This window comes from Nothobranchius furzeri, chromosome 10 (genome assembly GCF_043380555.1).
Source record: "Nothobranchius furzeri strain GRZ-AD chromosome 10, NfurGRZ-RIMD1, whole genome shotgun sequence".
NCBI classification, from domain to species: domain Eukaryota; kingdom Metazoa; phylum Chordata; class Actinopteri; order Cyprinodontiformes; family Nothobranchiidae; genus Nothobranchius; species Nothobranchius furzeri.
In genome coordinates, this window is record NC_091750.1 from 51922000 (window position 1) to 51941494 (window position 19495).

General features: G+C 41.3%; 1 protein-coding gene across 4 annotated transcripts in view; it reads left to right on the forward strand.

Annotated features, from left to right (window-relative positions):
* The first annotated feature begins 526 nt into the window (after window positions 1-526).
* The window catches only part of gabra3 (gamma-aminobutyric acid type A receptor subunit alpha3), a 203493-nt gene continuing 184524 nt past the window's right edge, over window positions 527-19495 (forward strand). Inside the window, exon 1 of one of the 4 annotated variants that reach the window (XM_070555743.1) lies at window positions 527-1065. The gene's annotated coding sequence lies outside the window, so the exon portion shown is untranslated. The remainder of the gene's footprint in view (window positions 1066-19495) is intronic. The other 3 variants (XM_070555744.1, XM_070555741.1, XM_070555742.1) reach the window with 3 other exon arrangements.

Sequence of the window (19495 nt, forward strand, 5' to 3'; positions counted from 1 at the left end):
AATAAAATCGGAATACTTGAGGGGTTTTCTTTATAAACATATGAATTTAATGACAAAAGTTTATGTTCTTTCAATTTTACGTCTCCCACAGTTCAGTATGGTTAATAGAAGACCCCAATACATCATATTAGCGACCGTTTACAGTATCTATTTCACTAATTAAGATGTGAAAGATTTAAATGTATAGAAAGCAAAGAATAAAATCCAGTTTCTGCTCACATAAGCACACGTGGGAGTTGCACTGTGGAAACATGCTTTTATACTATTTGCTGCTGTGTGAGCAGGGGTAAGATTCTTTTGTATTCCCCTTTTATAAAGGCACCTTGTACATAGTGAGACAAAGGTTAGGTGTCTCATATATTTCCTCTCTTCTGTCCCGATTTTTTGCCAGCCTTCTCTGATGAGACAACACCACCCCAAGGTCACAGAGGGGGGATAATCAGCTCCCATTTCCTACTGCACTGACTCAGATGAGATTACTTTATCACTGTCAGCAGCAGCTCTCAGGCTTTGGCATCTCATTCAGTCGTGCTTGAACCTTTGGGCACCTACGTCACTTCTCAAACCGTCAGATCCCGTTTAATAAGTGGGCCCATTCACCGGTTCTGATCTGCACAAGCGCGCAAAAAGGAGGAGGATGGAGGTGGAGGAACAAAGAGGGGACCCTTTAGTTTGGCGAGCATCACTGACAAGCTGGTCGATTAACTGTGATGCCCCCCTCCACACCTCCTCTGCCGCCCCCACACAGCGGGACTGGACATCCATGTGGGCTCTGATCGCCGTGACACATCACCGCCTCTGAACCAGCCCCTCGGGTTCGGGGCTCGCCCCTCCTGTCCAGCACCAATCTGAGCCGGGTAGAAAGAGGGGGCGGGAAGGTTAGTTTGAAGAGGGCAGCGCTTTTGCGGGAGCACGCTAATTACCCAAAATTTCCACCAAAACAAAACAGCAACACAAAGATCCAGCGGATAACAGCTGAGGGAGAAATCAGAAGCTCATTAACTCCTGGGAAGCCAAAGGCGGAAGCGAGAAGAAACAGTGGGGACGCAAGCATCTCTGCTGCTGGTGAGAATCTTCTTCTTCTTTTAGATTTAAACCCTACATGAGCGTCTCGTGCAGCTTTGGGTTTCCGTCATGATGCTGTGTTTAAAGAACAGGAGACGCTTTGAAATCAGCTCCATAGCATTGTTTCATGCACATGCAACAACTGCTGTTTGTTTGGCTACCGCAGTATAATTGATGGCTTAACAGGTCTCCGTGGCTGAAGTGGGGAGATGCGGCGGTTTCACCTGGGAATTAACTACTCCTCAGCTACAAATGTGTTCATTAAAACAATAAAATAACAGATATTTATTTATCCGAGTCGAATATCAGCCTGATGCGACACCACAGGCGAGGGCGATAATTACTTAACGTTAATGGACAATTAAAGGACGGAGCGCGTGACGTTTGTGTTTTATTTTTTTCCTTTCTTTTTGAAGGCTTGATTAACAGCCCGCTCCTGTGCTCTCTAACTCCAGCCTCGCGCTTAGACCCCGGTCGCGTGCTGGGAAAAATCCCGTCAAAGACGAGATACCGCAACGTGATGAGAGAAGACTGTTGAGGCTGGCTAACTTAACCTTGGAATAAACCTCCCTGTTGATGGAGCCAAGGGTCTGGAGCTGCGTCTGTCCCCCAGCGTATCCAGCGCTGCTTCTCGCGTTAGTTGGCAGGGCTGCAAGTTTAACTTCATCAAAATGCACGTTCGAGAAGTGACGTTTCTTAAAATTGTTGATTTTTCTATTTTGAAACCATGTTTCACTGAAACATAACAAGGATGGTGTTATTTTCTCTCTTAAACCCCCGCAAGTTTCTCCACCCCCCTGTCAGTGACCATACATGATGCATTAAATCACACATGGATGTCCAGCTGGAATGATGTCTTTGTAACATCAGACCCAGAAGCTTAAATAATTAAGACCCTCCTGCTACATCCCCCCTCAGATTGCAGAAGGCAGCAACTCCCCCGTTCAGAATTACGTTACAATGGGTCAGCAGAGAGTCTGCAAACAAGGTAATTTACTTCTGTAACACAGGTTGTTGTTGCAGCCCATTCAGGGTGGCAACACATGTCGTAAAAAGTGTAAGATGGATGGAGTTTCCAGCCCTGATCCTATGTTTCCTCCTTATGTTTTCTGCATTTGTAAGAGAGGAGAAGATCCACATTAAGCAAGTGTTTCATCAAATGGCCACATGAGGCTGATCTTCATGTACCTGGAAAACACTGAATGTTATAGTAGAAGGAGAGAATAAAGACATATTTGATGCCCACAGTATAAAAATAAATCTGTTATTGTCTATTGCTTGTTCAGACCCAAACAGAAAAGGTAGAGATTAAAAATAGAAGTTAACTAAGGTTGGGCCGTGGAATAGCTGATCAAAGACATTGCTCTCTTTGTTGACACACTCCAAATTATCATAGACATTCCTAGGCCAGATAAGACATATGATTTCTATCTTGAGAGGCGCTATATAAAAATTAGTACTTTAAGTTTTATTTTTTCAATTCTTCCACCACGATGTGGGCTAGGGAATTCATCCTTTCAAATGCATTTTAAGGAGGTATAGCAGAGGGATGAGGCTGTCCGAATTAGGATAATCAAAATGTGTCCTCAGATGTCAGGAATAGGCTTATTGTGGTCAGAACAGAAGGTTTTTGTTGGAATAATTGTGGACAAAGTAGAGGGGTATTCAAGTTTTAAATGTAAGTATGTTAAGATCTGACCCTAACCCCAAAATACCTCAAAGCAGTGTTTTGTTATGTTTCCTTAAATATATGTTTCTGTCAAAAATAAGAAAAACACTCAAACGAGCTAGTATTTTTCTTTATTGCTATCATGGTTGCTAGGCAACAGGACACACACTGAAGTAGGGACAGCAATTAATAAGAAGGCTAGACTGTCTCAATTCATTGCCACTCACTTCTGGTCTTCGCTTCGAGGAAGGGCACAACCTATGCAGACTGGGTAGGCGAAGTCCTTACAAGGATGCTACTCCTGAATTTGAACACACCCAACCAGTCTCTTCCCAAGAAGAAATGATGTAAGAGAGGAATGGGGTCAGGAAACCTTTGGATCAGATGCCTGAACCACTTCCGCTCATTCTGACGAGGTGTACTAGTTCTCCTCTTGAGCTCTCCAAGAATGATTAAACTCCTTAACGTACATCTCGGACTGCTTGTGTTCAGGATCTTGCTCTTTTGATCATTATCCACAAATTATGATTGTAGTTGAGGCTTGGAACATTGTCAGACTGTTAAATCAAGAGCTCATCTTCTTCATCACAACAGATGACAAACTGATCCGTCTTATGTTCCATCTTACTGTCAAGCCTAAAAAAAATAAAAAATAAAATAAAAAAATGCCAGAGAAAAAGATTTCCATCCAACCTGGAGGGATCATTCCACCTTTGGAGGAAGCGTTCCAAGGTCAGGCGACCCGGGACCTGAGCAGCAACTGAGACTGCTGATTCCCAGACCCAACCTGTTTGCATTCTTTAGATTATTAATGGCATCCATACTTGTTGCCAAACTCTGTCATCCCTTTTGTCTGCAAAGAAACCGTGACATCACAGTGTTGTTTAACCAGCTCATGCTGTCTGTGATGTGCACAGATTAAAAAGTCCAGCGTGTAGACTCTTTATATCAGTATAAACTATATTACTGCTTACATTTTGGGTCAGTCTCTTAATAATTTTCGACCCGTGTGAGTCAGAGACTGTTCTCTGAGTTTAATTACTGGACCCCATCCAGGTTAAGGCTAGGATGTCATTAACAGTACAGATATGTCTACTCCTCTCTATTCACTCCTTTTACTCGCCCATTTTTCCAGCCTTCAAAATTGTTCTTCATTTTATGGTTTTCTTTTGCACGTCACATTGTTTTTACCACACTTCTGAATGTGATGTAACACACCGCCGCATGTAGCTCCTCACAGCCAGTTCTCAGTCTGCACAATAAAGCGATGACTCCCTGGACTCGCAAGTGTGTCCACAAGTCCACGGCTTTGCCAGTTTGTTCATCTGCTGGGACGAGGGAAGCAGATTCGGATTTATTGTCCAGTAAGGCGAGGGAAGATTTCGTTGAAGAGGAAGGTGCTACTTTATCTGTGAGCCTAAAACAGGCTGCTATGTCTTTGAGAATTTATTTGTATTATCTGCTCTTTGGACTCTGCCTGCAACATGCGCTCAGATAAAACATAGCAGAGGCAGATTGTTGCAGGGGTTTGCATTTGCATTATTGCTCCTTCAGGCACCGTGAGGCACCATGCGGTAAAACGCAAAGGATCTCAAGTGATTACAAAATAAATGAGAGTAATATCTTCTATTATGTATTTTTTCTTTTTGAATGCACTGTTGTCTTGTTGTCTAGAGCTTTTTTAGACGCATTAGCAGTTAATGCAAAGTTTAGCAGATCTCATTAGGCTCTAAAATCCATCTTGCTGGTCAAACAGACGTTGGACCAAAGCATAAAGCAGCCATCTAATGACAGTAATAACAGCTGACAGAATGTAATCATGAGGGCCCTTACATCTATCGAAGCCTCAGCCACAAACCCATCAGTCATGAACGATGAGCTCTGAGGGGAAATTTACAGGTTAGCACCACACGGTGACAGATGATGAGGGCTGGAACAAAGCAGGACAATGAGACGGCTAATGGTGGGTTTGAGCAGAGACAGAAATATAGATGCATTTGCTCACTCATCCAGCACAATCAAGCAAGATGTGTTGGGTTAAGGAAAGAAGAGCAGTGTTTTGAGCTCTGCAGTGGAATTATTTAACACATTCAGTGCTTCCAAGTATTTGTTCTTTATGGTAACTCAGACTTTTTAAGTGCAGGAGAGAGGGTATTGTGACATTCCATTCGATTACATATTTAACCCCTCGATCCTTGTTGGAAAATCTTAACATTGAGTTCTGCACCTGCTGTATTACTGACCAACTATGGAGAGCTGATTAAGGCCTGCAGGTCATTGCTGTCAGCTTTGTGTGTTTTTATAGGCAAGATGAGAGTTTGCATTACAATGACCTTCAAATGTTGTGAGATTTTATTTTCATGCATTTTTTTTATTTCAAAGGTGAGGTTCACTGAGAAATGTTAGATTTGAAATCCAATCGGTCACATGCAAATGGTCTTCTACACCTATTTTCTGCATTAGCTGCTGAAACAAAATAAACAGTGAAACGCTCGGGCCAGAAAATGCTACACAGATGTGCGCTCACTGGCCACTTTAATGGGTACACCCTGGTAGCACCGGGTTGGACTCATTTTGGCTTCAGAACTGACAATCCTTCGTGGCATAGGTTCAACAAGTTACTGGAAACATTCCTCTAACATTTTGGTGCATATTGACATGATGGCATCACGCAGTTGCTGCAGATTTGTCGGCTGCACATCCATGATGCTTATCTCCCATTCCACCACATCCAAAAGATGCTCTTATTGGATTGAGGTCTGGTGACTGTGGAGGCCATCTGATTACAGTGAATTCCTTATGTTCAAGAAACCAGTCTCAGATGATTGGAGCTTTAGGACATGGTGCATTATCCTGCTGGAAGTAGCCATCAGAAGATGGGTACACTGTGGCCATAAAGGGATGACATGGTTGGCAACAATACTCAGGTAGGCTGTGGCGTTGCAACGATGATCAGTTAGTACTAAGGGGCACAAAGTGTGCCAAGAAAGTGCCCTCCACATCATTACACCACCACCACCAGCCTGAACCGTTGATACAAGGCAGGATGGATCAATGCTTTCATGTTGTTGATGCCAAATTATAGATGTCAGAAATTGGGACTCATCAGGTAACATTTTTCCAATCTTCTAATGTCCATATTTGGTGAGCCTGTGTGAATTGTAGCCTGTTCTTAGATGACAGGAGTGGCACCCGGTGTGTTGTGCGTTCAGAAATGTTCTTTTGCATACCTTGGTTGTAACGAGTGGCTATCTGAGTTACTTTTGCCTTTCTATCTGGCCATTCTTCTCTGACCCATGGCGTCAACAAGGCATTTTTGCCCACAGAATTGACGCTCACTGGATGTTTTTCCTTTCGGACTGTTTTCTGTAAACACCCTGCACCAGGGACTGGTTTCGCATCAGGCAATATTGTCACGGACCGGTCTTTAACATGTAGCAGATAAATACAAGAAAATAATATCATATGACCAGCATAAAGACTGTGGTATTTTTTAAATGCAACAATAAATGTGAATCCAATGTGCACTTGTAACCTCATCAGCATGAACACACACTACCATCTACTTAATGGTTATGTTGGTTAAGTTTTAACCATTTAAACCAACATTGCATTTCCACTTTCCCTAATGGCCTTGGTTTATATTGCAATTTAAAAACATGCTTTCAAGGTAAGATTCACCAAAAACAATTATAAAGTGAATGAAAAATACAACTCACCAAGGCTGCATCAATGGGAGCCTTGAGCTTGTTTCTGTGTGATGAGACGGTCCCATCCAGGAGTAATGGGAGATAATGAAGCCTGAAGTGTGTTGCTTATGTCCAGATAATTCCGTAATTTTGTTGTAGTTGCTGTCATTGCAGAAAACCCTGTTTCACACATGAAGGATGTTGGAAATGGTAACAGGGTACCACCGGTACTGGTCCGTGGCCCAGGGGTTGGGGACCTCTGACTTAAATCACCTTTCTACCCCATTCTGAAGCTCAGTTTGAACTGCAGCAGATCATCTTCTTCTAAAGCAACAATCACATTACAAACTTACAAACAAATTACATTTCAACTGAAGTCTTGACTATGTCTACATGTCTTAATGCATTAAGTTGTCAACATGTGATTGGCCGATTAGTAATTTGCGTTAACAAGCAGTTGGACAGGTTTACCCAGTAAATTGGCCAGTGAGTGTACATCACTGTCAATTAGCATTCATGGACTCACCCATCTTGGCTTGCAACAGGGAAGGTGGTTGTTGGTTTAGCATCCAGGAAAGAGCAGAGCATGTGTCAGCTAGTAGAAGCTAACCATTAGCAAGAGCAACTCCACAACTTGGCAGAACTCCTTCAGGCTTAAGTTATTCGTAGAGATAAAACATCAATTTTGTAGAATGAAGGAGGGCAGTGGAAGAGTTGCATTGCTGTTAGCCAATCACAGACGAGATGTTTGAATATCATGAATATTAATGAGGAAGGCTTGGAATCCTGTCATTTTCTGTCCCCCACTTCTCCAGCTAAATTCTACTTCCGGAAACAGTAGTGTGAAATATTCTTTCCACAGAGAACAACTCACAGTTAATTAATTTATACTAAAGACATAAATAGTGTATGCCCACTTAAAGCTGCAAAAGCAAGTTTGGAAAACAAATTACCGTAAAACATTTTTTTTTGTGCCTCTTAAGAATGTTCCAACATACTATAGCTATAAATATACTGTGGAGATTAAAAAAACGGAAACGAGAAAAAAATAATTAAATAAAAATGATTCTCTCACATTTGTCTAAAACCCTTCGCCAATAATATGTTGACAACTGAAAGCAACTACTGGACCATCCAGTCATTTGTCTCACCGAACCACCTCACTTCTGCACTTCCTCCATTCATTACGCACTTACGTATTTAGCAACAAAACACCACTGGTGTGGGAGGGTCTCCTCTCAATAATATCAGAGAAGGAGAAACAGCCGGCTGTTACCACTTCAACTTTAGAACAAACTACCAGAGTCCCAACAAGAAAAACAACATTTGAAGTCACGGACAACAAAAGACATTTGGACTGGTTTTTAGCACTATCTCGTTTCCTCTAGCATTGTGGATTTCCGGTTCCAGCAGAAGCGTCTTAGGGAAGATACCCAAGGGATATGAAAAGTAATTGGACATTTTTCTACACTGCCTTAATGTTTAATGTGCTTACATTGAATGTGCCATCAGAAGTTTTGAAAGGGGAGTAATTGTGCTTTCAAGTCAGTCTAGTGTTACTATGGTAAAATCCTTTCCACTTTTTCAAGAAGTTGACCGACCAACCTCTTTGTCCCTCCCTACCTTTCACACACACGAGCGGTGCTGTGAAGGACAGAAAATGAGTGGCCACAGCCATAAATAGTATTGGCTGTAATAGTTCTACGAAAAGAAAAAGAACCTGGTAAAAACAATCAAATGTACCGATGCGCCACTGTGTCAGCTGATCAGGCTCCTCCAACCCAGACCCCCGTTGACACTAAATGGTTCTGCTCTAACACTTTTAAAACCTGGAGAAAAACCTTGATGTGTAAAATTGTTGACACGACAGATCAAGGAGGGCTGAAATATCACAGCTTTGATGATCACATGACTGCGTTGTCCAAGATCGCAATTTGGGTGGGGAAATCATTCAGCCCTAGTGAGTACACACAAAATCTTTTGGGGACAACACCTAAAGAAATGTAACAAGCAAGCTTCAAGTCAAACTGATTTTTTAAAGACATAATTTCAAAGATCAAGTTAGCCTAAAATGTGAGCTGACTTTGCATTAGCTCTAATGTAGCAAGCGCCTTCACATGACTCATTAGATCTGTGCTTCCTTTATCACATTGACTTGCTTTTCTCATGTTGTGCAGATGGAGAGACTTAAAAGGACTTTCCCTCAACTCTTCAGTGGAATTTAAAATACAATCACAGTTCAGATTTGGTCTCTCTGGTGGCTTAAAAATCCCCAGTACATGTTTACTGCCATCTGCTTTCAACTAGGATGCTGTGAATGTTTTGACAATCAAATCCTTCATTCAGCTTCTAAACTGTTTCACTAAATCAGGTTTAATTGGTAAATTTAACAGTCAACCTTAAACCATGAAAACCCTAACTGTACGACTTCTAATCCTTACAAAATTGTTTATGTCCAGGAAAAATATTCTAGTTTAATTTAACTGTTTAGTTTTGTGCCAGTATCTTTGGAGTGGAACTGTTTGTGTCTCCAAAGGGTCTCAAAAGATTTGTGAAGATTCATAGTTTTAGACCCAGGTCTATAGCTAACTTTATCCAAATGCTAAACTTATGAAGATTTGGTACACAAGGGTTCACACACCACTTGATCAAGCTTCCGTCAGTCTGACCCAGAGAGAGATGTTTGAGCTCTGGGAATAGAGATGTCCCATATTATCAGTTGAAATAGGCATTAAAGTGTTATGTCTGAAATTACCATTTTTGCATTTTTAATGACAGAACATACCAAGGATTCCCCCAGAAAATGAGTTAAGCCTGGTGGATTCTGCCGTCGGGGAGAGAGGTTGCGCGCTCCTCCGTGAGAGCGGGGGTGGGGGAGTTGCACACGTCCCACTGCTGTTTCTCACCAGTATCAGCTGATGGAGGGCACTAGTTTTGTTGTGCCGTTCGTGTCAGCGGACACGGTAGGGTCGGGAAGGGGGGCGGGCCATGACGCTTAGCCTGGCGGGTGGCCAAGCAAAGCCTGGTGGGCTGCCAGGCTTATAAAGCGCTGGGGGAAACCTGCATAGTATGCACATATTATACATCAAAAGCTTTAGATACTTCTTCTCTCACTCAAAATGTCAAAACATGGCAGATCTGAGGTTTAGTTTTTGAGATGTTTTTGTTTGTTTGGTACAGTTGGCTTAACTCAAATTAAAATAGCTGTGATATTTTGTTTATCTTTTTTTAAGGATATGTTGGATGAGTTGATATCAGTTATTTTTGGTTTCTGATAGTGAGAGCTAAATTGTATCAGAACATAAGATACTGGTACGAAAGCCAATATCGAGCTAGTTGGCGACAGTTCAGACTAGGGATGCATCGATACCACTTTTTTCCAAACCGATACGATACCGATACTTGGATCTGACTGCTCGTCGATACCGATTACTAATACCGATACTTCCACCACACAAAAAAATGCAATGATTTGGAATACAGATTTTATTTTCTTCTCTGCTTTCAACAGGAAAAGACTGTGAGGTAGATAAAAAGTAAAATATATGAATGGAAGTAATCACAAAAGTAAAATATTAGGTGAACAGAAATGACAAGTTACAGTGAAGCCATTTTCAAACAACTGCGCTGGTATCGGTTCCTGGCATTGGTTAACTTTTACCGATACTGGTATTGGCATCGGTATTGGCACTGATACCGATACCAGTATCGTATCGGTGCATCCTTAGTTCAGACTTGAATGATCCTTTGCAACTTTTTCATATTTTTAAATAATTTGCTTGAGCTTGAAACTTCAGACTGGCGGGCCGAGCTAACATACCGGGTGCTGTGGTCTGGTTTCAGAACATTTCCTGCATGTTTTAGATCATGACCACAGCTGATTTGTTTAATTTAGGGGCAAATCACTCCTGTAGGCACTAAAGAAGGCTAGGGAGATGTATAACGCATAAAAAAAAAACTAAAGCACAGCAGGAGATGTTTTCTGTTTTATTAACGGACACTAGGGGGTGCTAAAAGCGAGGGGAGGGCTACATTGATTGTGAATAAACTGTCACTGGGGTGCAACAAATACATTTGTAGCACATTTTCCAGTTTACACATTTGCATAAATGTCATTAATACCGATTTCTTGAGATTCCGAACATATGTTTTTATGTTACCATAAAAAGAGACAGAATGGAGTGAAAATAAAAAATGGTGGCCGAGGAATTAAGTGACCATCTTGTGAATGGTATCCTATCCAAGGTGAGGTGTCTAAGTATCAGATAGTAAGAGTCTAAATCCTGCTGTCAGAATCTACTTCTTCTTCAGTGACTTGACCCCCCACCCCCCCACCCCACCCCACCACCACCACCACTGCAAATGTACTGAATAAACGAGTGCGCCGCACCTTTAAAGCAAACCAATAATCATGCTTAGTGCAGACGGTGGCACAGGAGTTAAGTGCTCGTCCCATAATCGGAAGGTTGCAGGTTCGAGCCCCGCTCAGTCTGTTACTGTCCTTGTGTCCTTGGGCAAGACACTTAACCCACGTTGCCTGCTGGTAGTGGTCGGAGCGACCGGTTGCGCCAGTGCTCGGCAGCCTCGCCTCTGTCAGTGCGCCCCAGGGCAGCTGTGGCTACACTGTAGCTCATCCCCACTAGTGTGTGAATGTGTGTGTGAATGGGTGAATGACTGATTGTGTTGTAAAGTGCCTTGAGGGGTTCCAGGACTCTAAAAGGCGCTATATCAAATACAGGCCATTTACCATTTGTTTTAGAGCCCATTGTTGCATATTTGGTTTTGCATGTTGTGTACTTCTATTATACAACCATCCTGGAATGTGTGGTTCAGTTGGACAGTGTATTGATTTTGCTGAGCTGCTTTTATTTCTCCCAGTCAAATCAATAATTACCGTCACCCTGCAAAAAATATTATGCCATCTAGCTCATTTTCACCTACTCTCCCAAACCGTTTCCTGCATGTCCTTGCGAGTGACAGAAGAGCTCTGAAATGTCAGGCTTCCATGAGACTAAATCTTCATATAGGCACCAGCTGTACAGGAGGGACAGAATGTCTGCAGGTTATGAGACACTTCTGAAATGTCAGGCAGTCGAGACTTGAAAGGATGTTAAAGATGAACGCTGTGTTTAAACCTGTAAAACATTATAAAAGGTTTGTTGTCCACATGTGGACTTCTGATTACAGCGGGAGAAGGTCTGAAACCTCTTTTAGTTTGAGTGAACCAGACTGTGTTTCTGCTTTAAATATGGAAAAAATAGAAATAGAAACACTTAATGCTTTTTGTGCATAAAAGCACATGGCTCAAATTGCAGTCACGTGTGTGTGTGTGTCTGTCTGTGTATCTATAAAATGGCGGTGAACTAATGCACATGCAAATAGACAATCAAAGCTTAACAAATCTGCATAACCTGCTGAAGATGGATTCTTGTTTATCGTCTTGTTTGTCTGAAAATCACCAACATGCACACAAAGACAATACTCGTCTCAGATGATATTCATAAGTGTGGAGGTTTTGTACTTATATGAGACACCCTGAGCAAAACATTGTTCAGACAGCTGTTGCCTTGGTAACCCGATGTTTTTGACTGAAGTGGAGACGGTTTCTGTAAGAGATGAGAAGCTTTAACTGTCTTTATTTAATTTGTTAATGCATCTGAGTAAATTGTGTGTGTCACTGCCTCCTGAGGGGTGTCACAGTCTTCAGCACAGGCAACACAATTATTTTTACTTCAACTCGAACAGGAAACTGTGTGTCTGTCAAACTGACTAATGTGAGGGCTACACAGGAATTTTTTCTGTGTTGTTGTTCGTTGACACAATGTTCCCACACAGTATGATGAAAAAAGTTATTTTTTTGTTTGTGATTGTGCTTTTGCAGCATGAGGTGAACTCCTGCAGACAGCAGAAATATTTCCTTCAGAGGAAAATATAACAGATCTTTGGCTTTTCTGTGTGGAGTCAATGTTATATTCATCAGGGAAGTCAATGATGGCAAAAGTTAGAATGTACATAAAAAAGTAGATTTGTAGTTGTTTGAGTGAAGATGCTTGAACTCCATTACAATCATTGTTAAGGGGCTGCAGCTCCCCCTCAGTTAACTTAATAGCAACTTTACACGTTCAACAACATCACATTTTTTACTCAAGAATGTGAAAACTAGGGCTGTGCAGTAAATTATATTTAGATTACAAGTTTAAATTAAGTTCCAAATGATCATAAAATAATGCAATAAACAAAAAAGGACTTCATGTAAAATCTGTAACAATTAAAAATAATGGTCCATTTATTAACGTTACTTAGTGCATCATTAACCGTCATATAGCCCTTGAATTTTCTAACATTCCTCCTCTTAGTGCACAAAAAATGCACTACATGGATATAAGGGTAAACCACTAATATGCTGTTAAATAAAGTATCAACAACTGCTTAATATTAATGCAGTACTACGCAGACCTTTGTCCTAACCTTAAGGACACTTAAAGTTAGCGAACAGGATTATATATTATTGAACTAATAAAGGGACCCTTTGTTCATTATTGCTTAGTAATGTACTAATTAACATTCATAAAGGGACCCTTATTGTAAAGTGTTACCATAAAAATGTTTTGTCATATATCACTTTGCAAGTATGCATTTAATTTGTCATCCTTTCAAAGGCTAAACATTCAGGCATTTTGGTGGCCAACATCGGCTTAGATGGCAGAATGCTGGCAAAACACACGGGTAGTTTGTGATGCATAAAAAGACATGCCCTTGTTTATTAGAACTTTGAACACACGCACTTTGTTCTATTTCCAAGCATCAACACTCCCAAAGTAACACGTTTGGCTCACACTGACTGCCTAAATAACAGGGATTCCGTAGCAGCTCTTCTCCACTTTTATAGTAGCATCGTCTCTCCATGATTTGTTCATGTGACTCGTTTTAAAAAGATACAAATGACTTTTGTAGTTGTTTTGATCACCAAATCAAATAGATGTTGCAACTCTTAACAGCTGCTGACTTAAAATGTGAGTTCTGATTATGTTTATACAATACATTCGAAAAGTATTCATAGCGCTTTACTTATTCCACTTTTTTGTTTGTTACAGCCTCATTCCAAAATGGATTATTCTGCCCATAAAATTCAACACACAACACCCCATAATGATAATGTGAAAAAAGTGTCTTTGAAGTTGTTGCAAATTTATTAAAAATAAAAAACCTGAGAAATCACATGAACATAAGTATTCACAGACTTTGACGTGAAGCTCAGAATTGAGATGAGGTGCATTCTGTTTCCACTGATGATCCTTGAGGTGTCTCAGCAGATTAATTGAAGTCCACCTGTGGTAAATTACGTTGACTGCACATGATTTGGAGAGGCACACACCTGTCTATGTTAGGGCACTGGGTTGACAGTGCATGTCAAAGCACAAACCAAGCATGAAGACAAAGGAACTGAGTGTAGACCTTCGAGACAGGATTTTCTTGAGGCTAAAGGCTGGGGAAGGTTACAGAAATATTTCTGCTGCTTAAAAGGTTCCTATGAGCACAGTGGCCTCCATCATCCGTAAGCGGAAGAAGTTTGGAACCACCAAGACTCTTCCTAGAGCTGGCCAGCCTTCTAGGTTGAGTGAACGGGGGAGAAGGGCCTTGGTCAGGGAGGTGACCAATAACCCGATGGTCACTTTGTCAGAGCTCCAGCGGTCCTCTATGGGGAGAGGAGAACCTTCCAGAAGGACAGCCATCTCTGCAGCAATCCACCAATCAGGCCTGTATAGTGGAGTGGCCAGACGGAAGCCTCTCCTTAGTAAAAGGCACATGGCAGCCTGCCTGGAGTTTGCTAAAAGGCAGACTGGGACTGGGGCGATGGTTCACCTTTCAGCAGGACAATGACCCTACGCACACAGTCAAAATATCAAAGGAGTGGCTACAGAACAACTCAGTGAATGTCCTTGAGTGGCCCAGCCAGAGCACAGACCTGAACCCCATTGAACATCTCTGGAAAAATCTGAAAATGGCTGTGCACCGACGCTTTCCATCCAACCTGATGGAGGTTGAGAGGTACTGCACAGAGGAAAGGGCAAAACTGCCCAAAGATAGGTGTGGCAAGCTTGTGGCATCATATTCAAAACGACTTGAGGCTGTAATTGCTGCCAAAGGTGCATCAACAAAGTACTGAGTAAAGTCTGTGAATACTTATGTTCATGTGATTTCTCAAGGTTTTTATTTTTAATAAATTTGCTAAAACTTCAAAGACACTGTTTTTCACATTATCATTATGGGGTGTTGTGTGTTGAATTTTATGGGCAAAATTAATTTAATCCATTTTGGAATGAGGCTGTAACATAAACAAAAAAGTGGAATAAGTGAAGCGCTATGAATACTTTCCAGATGCACTGTAAAACAAATTAATCCTGATTTCAATGTGGACCTAAACAATTACCATTATGATTTATCAGAATCAGAATAAGCTTTATTGCCAGCGCTCCAGCGACCCAGAGCATAGGAACTTGACTCCGCAACATAACCTGACCAAGGTTAAACACACACACATGTAGACAAAAACAGGTACAGGCAGTCACGAGAGCAGCCAGAACGGCGCTCATTTCATTAGATGAAAAGGGTGTTACAAGAGGATAATTGGGGTAAGGTAAAATAAAGGCATAGCAGAGTTAGACCCAGCGGGGAGTAACTCTATTATACAAAAAACTCCTCAACATAGAAGCGCGAACATCACAGATACAAAACATCAGAGTCCGATGGGGAGGCGGGGTTGGGCGGGATCCTGAATCCTCCAACATCTAGAACTGAGCAGCCATTTAGTAAGTCTGGCTCTTCTGAATTAGTGCTTGCATTGGAAGTATTACAGTGATAAAGGTGCCAGTGAACAGTGTGAAATGTACAATTTGCCTTTCATGGAAAAGTTTGTCGTCTGACCATAGACATGCACAATGGGGTTTTCCAGTAGCATGTTCTAGCAGCATGGCATTATTGACAGAATTAGTTTCTTTTTAAATGAGAACTTTGATGCCACAAACAAGATTGAGAGTCATTGTACTCATAGTGTTTCATGCAGATCTTACTGACTGAGGGTGTTCAGATTTAGAATGGGTAAACATTAAAGGTGTATACTGGCTAGAACCTGAATATTTAATCACAGTACAGGAGACACGATAATGCACTATTAAAAGTCAGAAGATATTTGCATTTTTAGGATTGAGTTTCATTACAAAACTCAGGCCAGACACTTCCACAAAACATCCAGTATAGGGAGCCTAAGGGCCTGGATGTACTTGCTGTTTGACGATGCGAACACGTGTTTAAAATGGCTACCACACGTTACTTTCTTTGATTTGAAGTATCGTTTAGCAAATCCCCCGAAATTAATGCGACGGAGGCAAACGCTGCAATTTACGAGTAACCAGTAGGTGGAGTGGACAAAATGAACGAGACACACTAACCATGGTGACTCCGGGTGTTTCTCAATGTCGAGACGCCTGGCCTCACAAGGTAATGTCTTGCGAGGCCAGGCGCCTTGCTTACGAGGACACTGTCCTTCCTTGGTCAATGAAAACTGTTAAATGGAACAGACTTGCTTGATGTGACCGCGGCGGTCACGTAACATCCTGTGACACAGGAGATAATGTTATATTTTATACATTTATGTTACAATATGATTATATAATGAGTATTTTACTTTTAAAATTGTGTATATATTTGTTAAATTAAATGTGTTGGCGAGTTACTGCCTGCTAGTCACCGAAGTTGCAACTACTAAGCAACTAACCGACTGTAGATAACTACTTTGGATATTAAGAAAAACATTTCAGATATCAGCCCGATAGCTACAGTTAGTTGACTTACATTTAAACTTGAAATTTGCCCCTGAAGTAGCAGCCGGCTTCTGATCCGCCCTCCTTTTGAAAATTCCGCAGTGTATTCTGGGAATTTTTTGACCAAGGTGAGGCTACAGGACACCTCTCATGTATCATGTATCCTTGCTCAGCTAGCTAAGCAGCTGGATAACAGACGCCTTGGCAGAACATGAACATTGGAACACGCCTTGGTGGTTCCTGATGACGTATATCCAAGGCAACCGGGGTGGGGGCTAAGACATCAAGGTTCCTTTGGCATTGAGAAACACCCTCTCTGGTTTAGAGGTCTTACCTTCTTTAACACTGCTGCTGTCTCTTTTTCTTTCGTGAACTTAAAATTAACTGTTACTGATCTCGTCTATTGATGCCATGTTTGTTTTGGTTGTACCCACAAATCTGGCTCTCTGTCTGGTCTGAGTAGTGTAGTGTGCCCCCCTAGTGGAACACTCCAGTACTACGTGCATTGCTATTCAGCAGCAACAATGAGCCTGCACCAACGTGAGATCAAACAGCAAGTATTTCACGTCCTTAAGTCACACCCACCTACTCTGCCAGATCACGGGTCCCCAGAAGAACGAAAAAAGGGATGTAAGTCAATGGGGCAAAAAACACTATTTTCGAATTCCGCTTATGTGCCATGAATTTCACAATTGATGTCCGTGAATTTTAAAGACACATTTTGAAAACAAGAACAAGTTTATTTTCGAATGAGGAGAAATGTTTTTTTTTGTTTGTTTTGTTTTGTGTGAGAACAAGTCCAGTGTCATTAAACCAGATACGGAGAAAAACAGAGGGAAAATGGCTGTAAGTTCAGTGAACTTCAAATCCTTCCTTCAGGAGAAAATAATCATAATAAATCTGACCATGTGGTAAGTAGCAGCTAAGCCAGGGGAGAAGAGATTCTGTGATGCGTGCCAATGTCTAATTGGTAGTCATGCTAATTACGAACATTTACAAGCTAATACATCTCAAAGTACGTGACTGGCGTGGTCGAAAACACACTTCATTAGTTTTCATTTAAATAGAAGTATAATATACATGTGCGATCCAGGACGTAAGGCTAAGCTGATTAGAGAATAGCTCTTTTAACCCTGTTGACTTTCATTAATTTGTTTGTTCTTCTGGGGACACATGAACCGACCGGAAAAGGAGGGGACTTAAGCCGGGCGTATACTGTGCGACTCGTAGCACTCAGCTTAAACTCTAACTGTACGACTTCCTCGCAGAGCAAATCTCACGTGTCATGTGCTCACACTGTACGACCCAGTTCTCGGGTGCGACCTGACTGTTCACACTGTACGTCTGGCAGCAACACATCAGACCTAGCAATATGCTAAAGATTGCAGTTTTTAAACAGCACGTCAGACTTTTTTTGTGTTGTTACTGATGTCTGTTGTCCTTCGGTAGTGCTTTAGGAGGACACACAGGGATTTATGGGGGTTGGAGGAGGAAAATGAAATAAAGAAAGTAAGTCAGTGTTTTGTGATCAGTTTAATTTGGCATGAACATGACAAACACGCTTTCTTGACAATCCTTGTCATTGTGTGTGTAATAAAAGGTGTAGAAATAAAAACAACATGTGTTAGGGAAATAGCTGGCAAGTGGTGTTGACACATGAATGCGCATGCGCCTGGAGCGGTTCTGGTACATTTTGTGGTCGCAGCCGCTCGCTGCGCCGCTTCAACCCATCATGAGGGACGAGCCAAATTTCAAACACGCCAGAAGTCCGTGCAAGCTCACGATTACCGATCGGTAGCTGGTCACGTGGTGCTAATTGGCTCATGTAACCCCCTGTATACTACACGACGCTCAGCGCAAAACTTGCCCCAATCTTGTGGATTTTCGCATGAGTGGAAAATCGGCTCAAAAAAGTGAAAAGGTCACACATTGTACGCTTGGCTTTAGGGTCCCTATTATCTCAAGATCTTATTGTTCTGTCACATTTAAAGCAGGAGAACTTCTGCCACTTAGCAGTCAGAGTTAGAACTGCACCTCACAAAAGAAATCTAGCAAATCCATTACTTTATTTTTTTTTGCACAATTTGGTAAAAAAAAATCCAAGTATCGACATATCTCTAGTCACCATCAGAGTTCATCGGTGTTGGAGAACTTCCGTTTATACACGGGTAGCAGAGGACAATGTCACCCTCTACTGCCCCCCCTTGTGGATGACACTCACCCATGCGTGATCCAATGTGACTACTTCATCGTCTCTGTTCATGGTTTTGTGTCCACATCTCCTAATTTCTATCGCTCCCTTGATCACTCTTTTGTATGGATAAACGGAAACGCCACCAACACCAGCGAACTCTGATGATGACTAGAAGCATTAGTCAAAACCTGTTCGGTAAAATGATTTTTTTTTTTACCAAACTGTGTAAAAATAATTAATAAAATAATGGATTATGAAGTTAAACACAGAACGAATGTTTTTAGTTTTCCTTTTTCAGTCTAACAACGAGATGGGCTGCTTGAATCGGAAACGTGTTGATGCATGAAGACAGAAATGATAAAAGCAAATAATTCTCCTTTTTTAAAACTACAGTCAAAGTCCACACAACGCAGTAATTTATTAGAATTGTCTGGTGTGCAAAACAGTATTAAAGAATTATTCTTGACTTCATCAACCTGGTGAATTTTTCACAAATTGTGAACAAATGCTCAAAGAAACTTTAGGGTTTACTTGTTTAAAACAAAATATCTTAATGTGAGAGAGTAATTTCAGAAAGTTAATAGTAAGGGTCATTGGTGACTATTAATGAAAATATGAAAAAAATATCTTGAGTTTTTATAGCCAGTTCACTGACTCTGCAAAATAATGGATTTATAAGAGTGAGGTTCCCAGTTTGAATCGCATCACATTTTCAGACAGTTTGGGGGGCATTCTCTACACAATGGACTGTAAACTTTTTAATTTAAAAATACATTTCTGCAGAGAAACAGCAGCTCGTTTCTTCCTAAGTGAGCTCTCCCCTGAGACAACAGTATTTCAAGTTTATTTATTTATTTTTTAATCAGGTGCTGTCAGATGATTGCAGGTATTTTAATATGTGTAGCTCCTGGACACCTTCCCGCTGTCTCTGCCTACACCTTATTACTCAAGGTATAGCATGAAAAAATTTGTCTCGCTGAGATTATTTTCCATCTCTGCCTCACTGCTGTGATTAAACACAGTGCAGGTGTCGTTACAGCTATTCAAATAAACACAA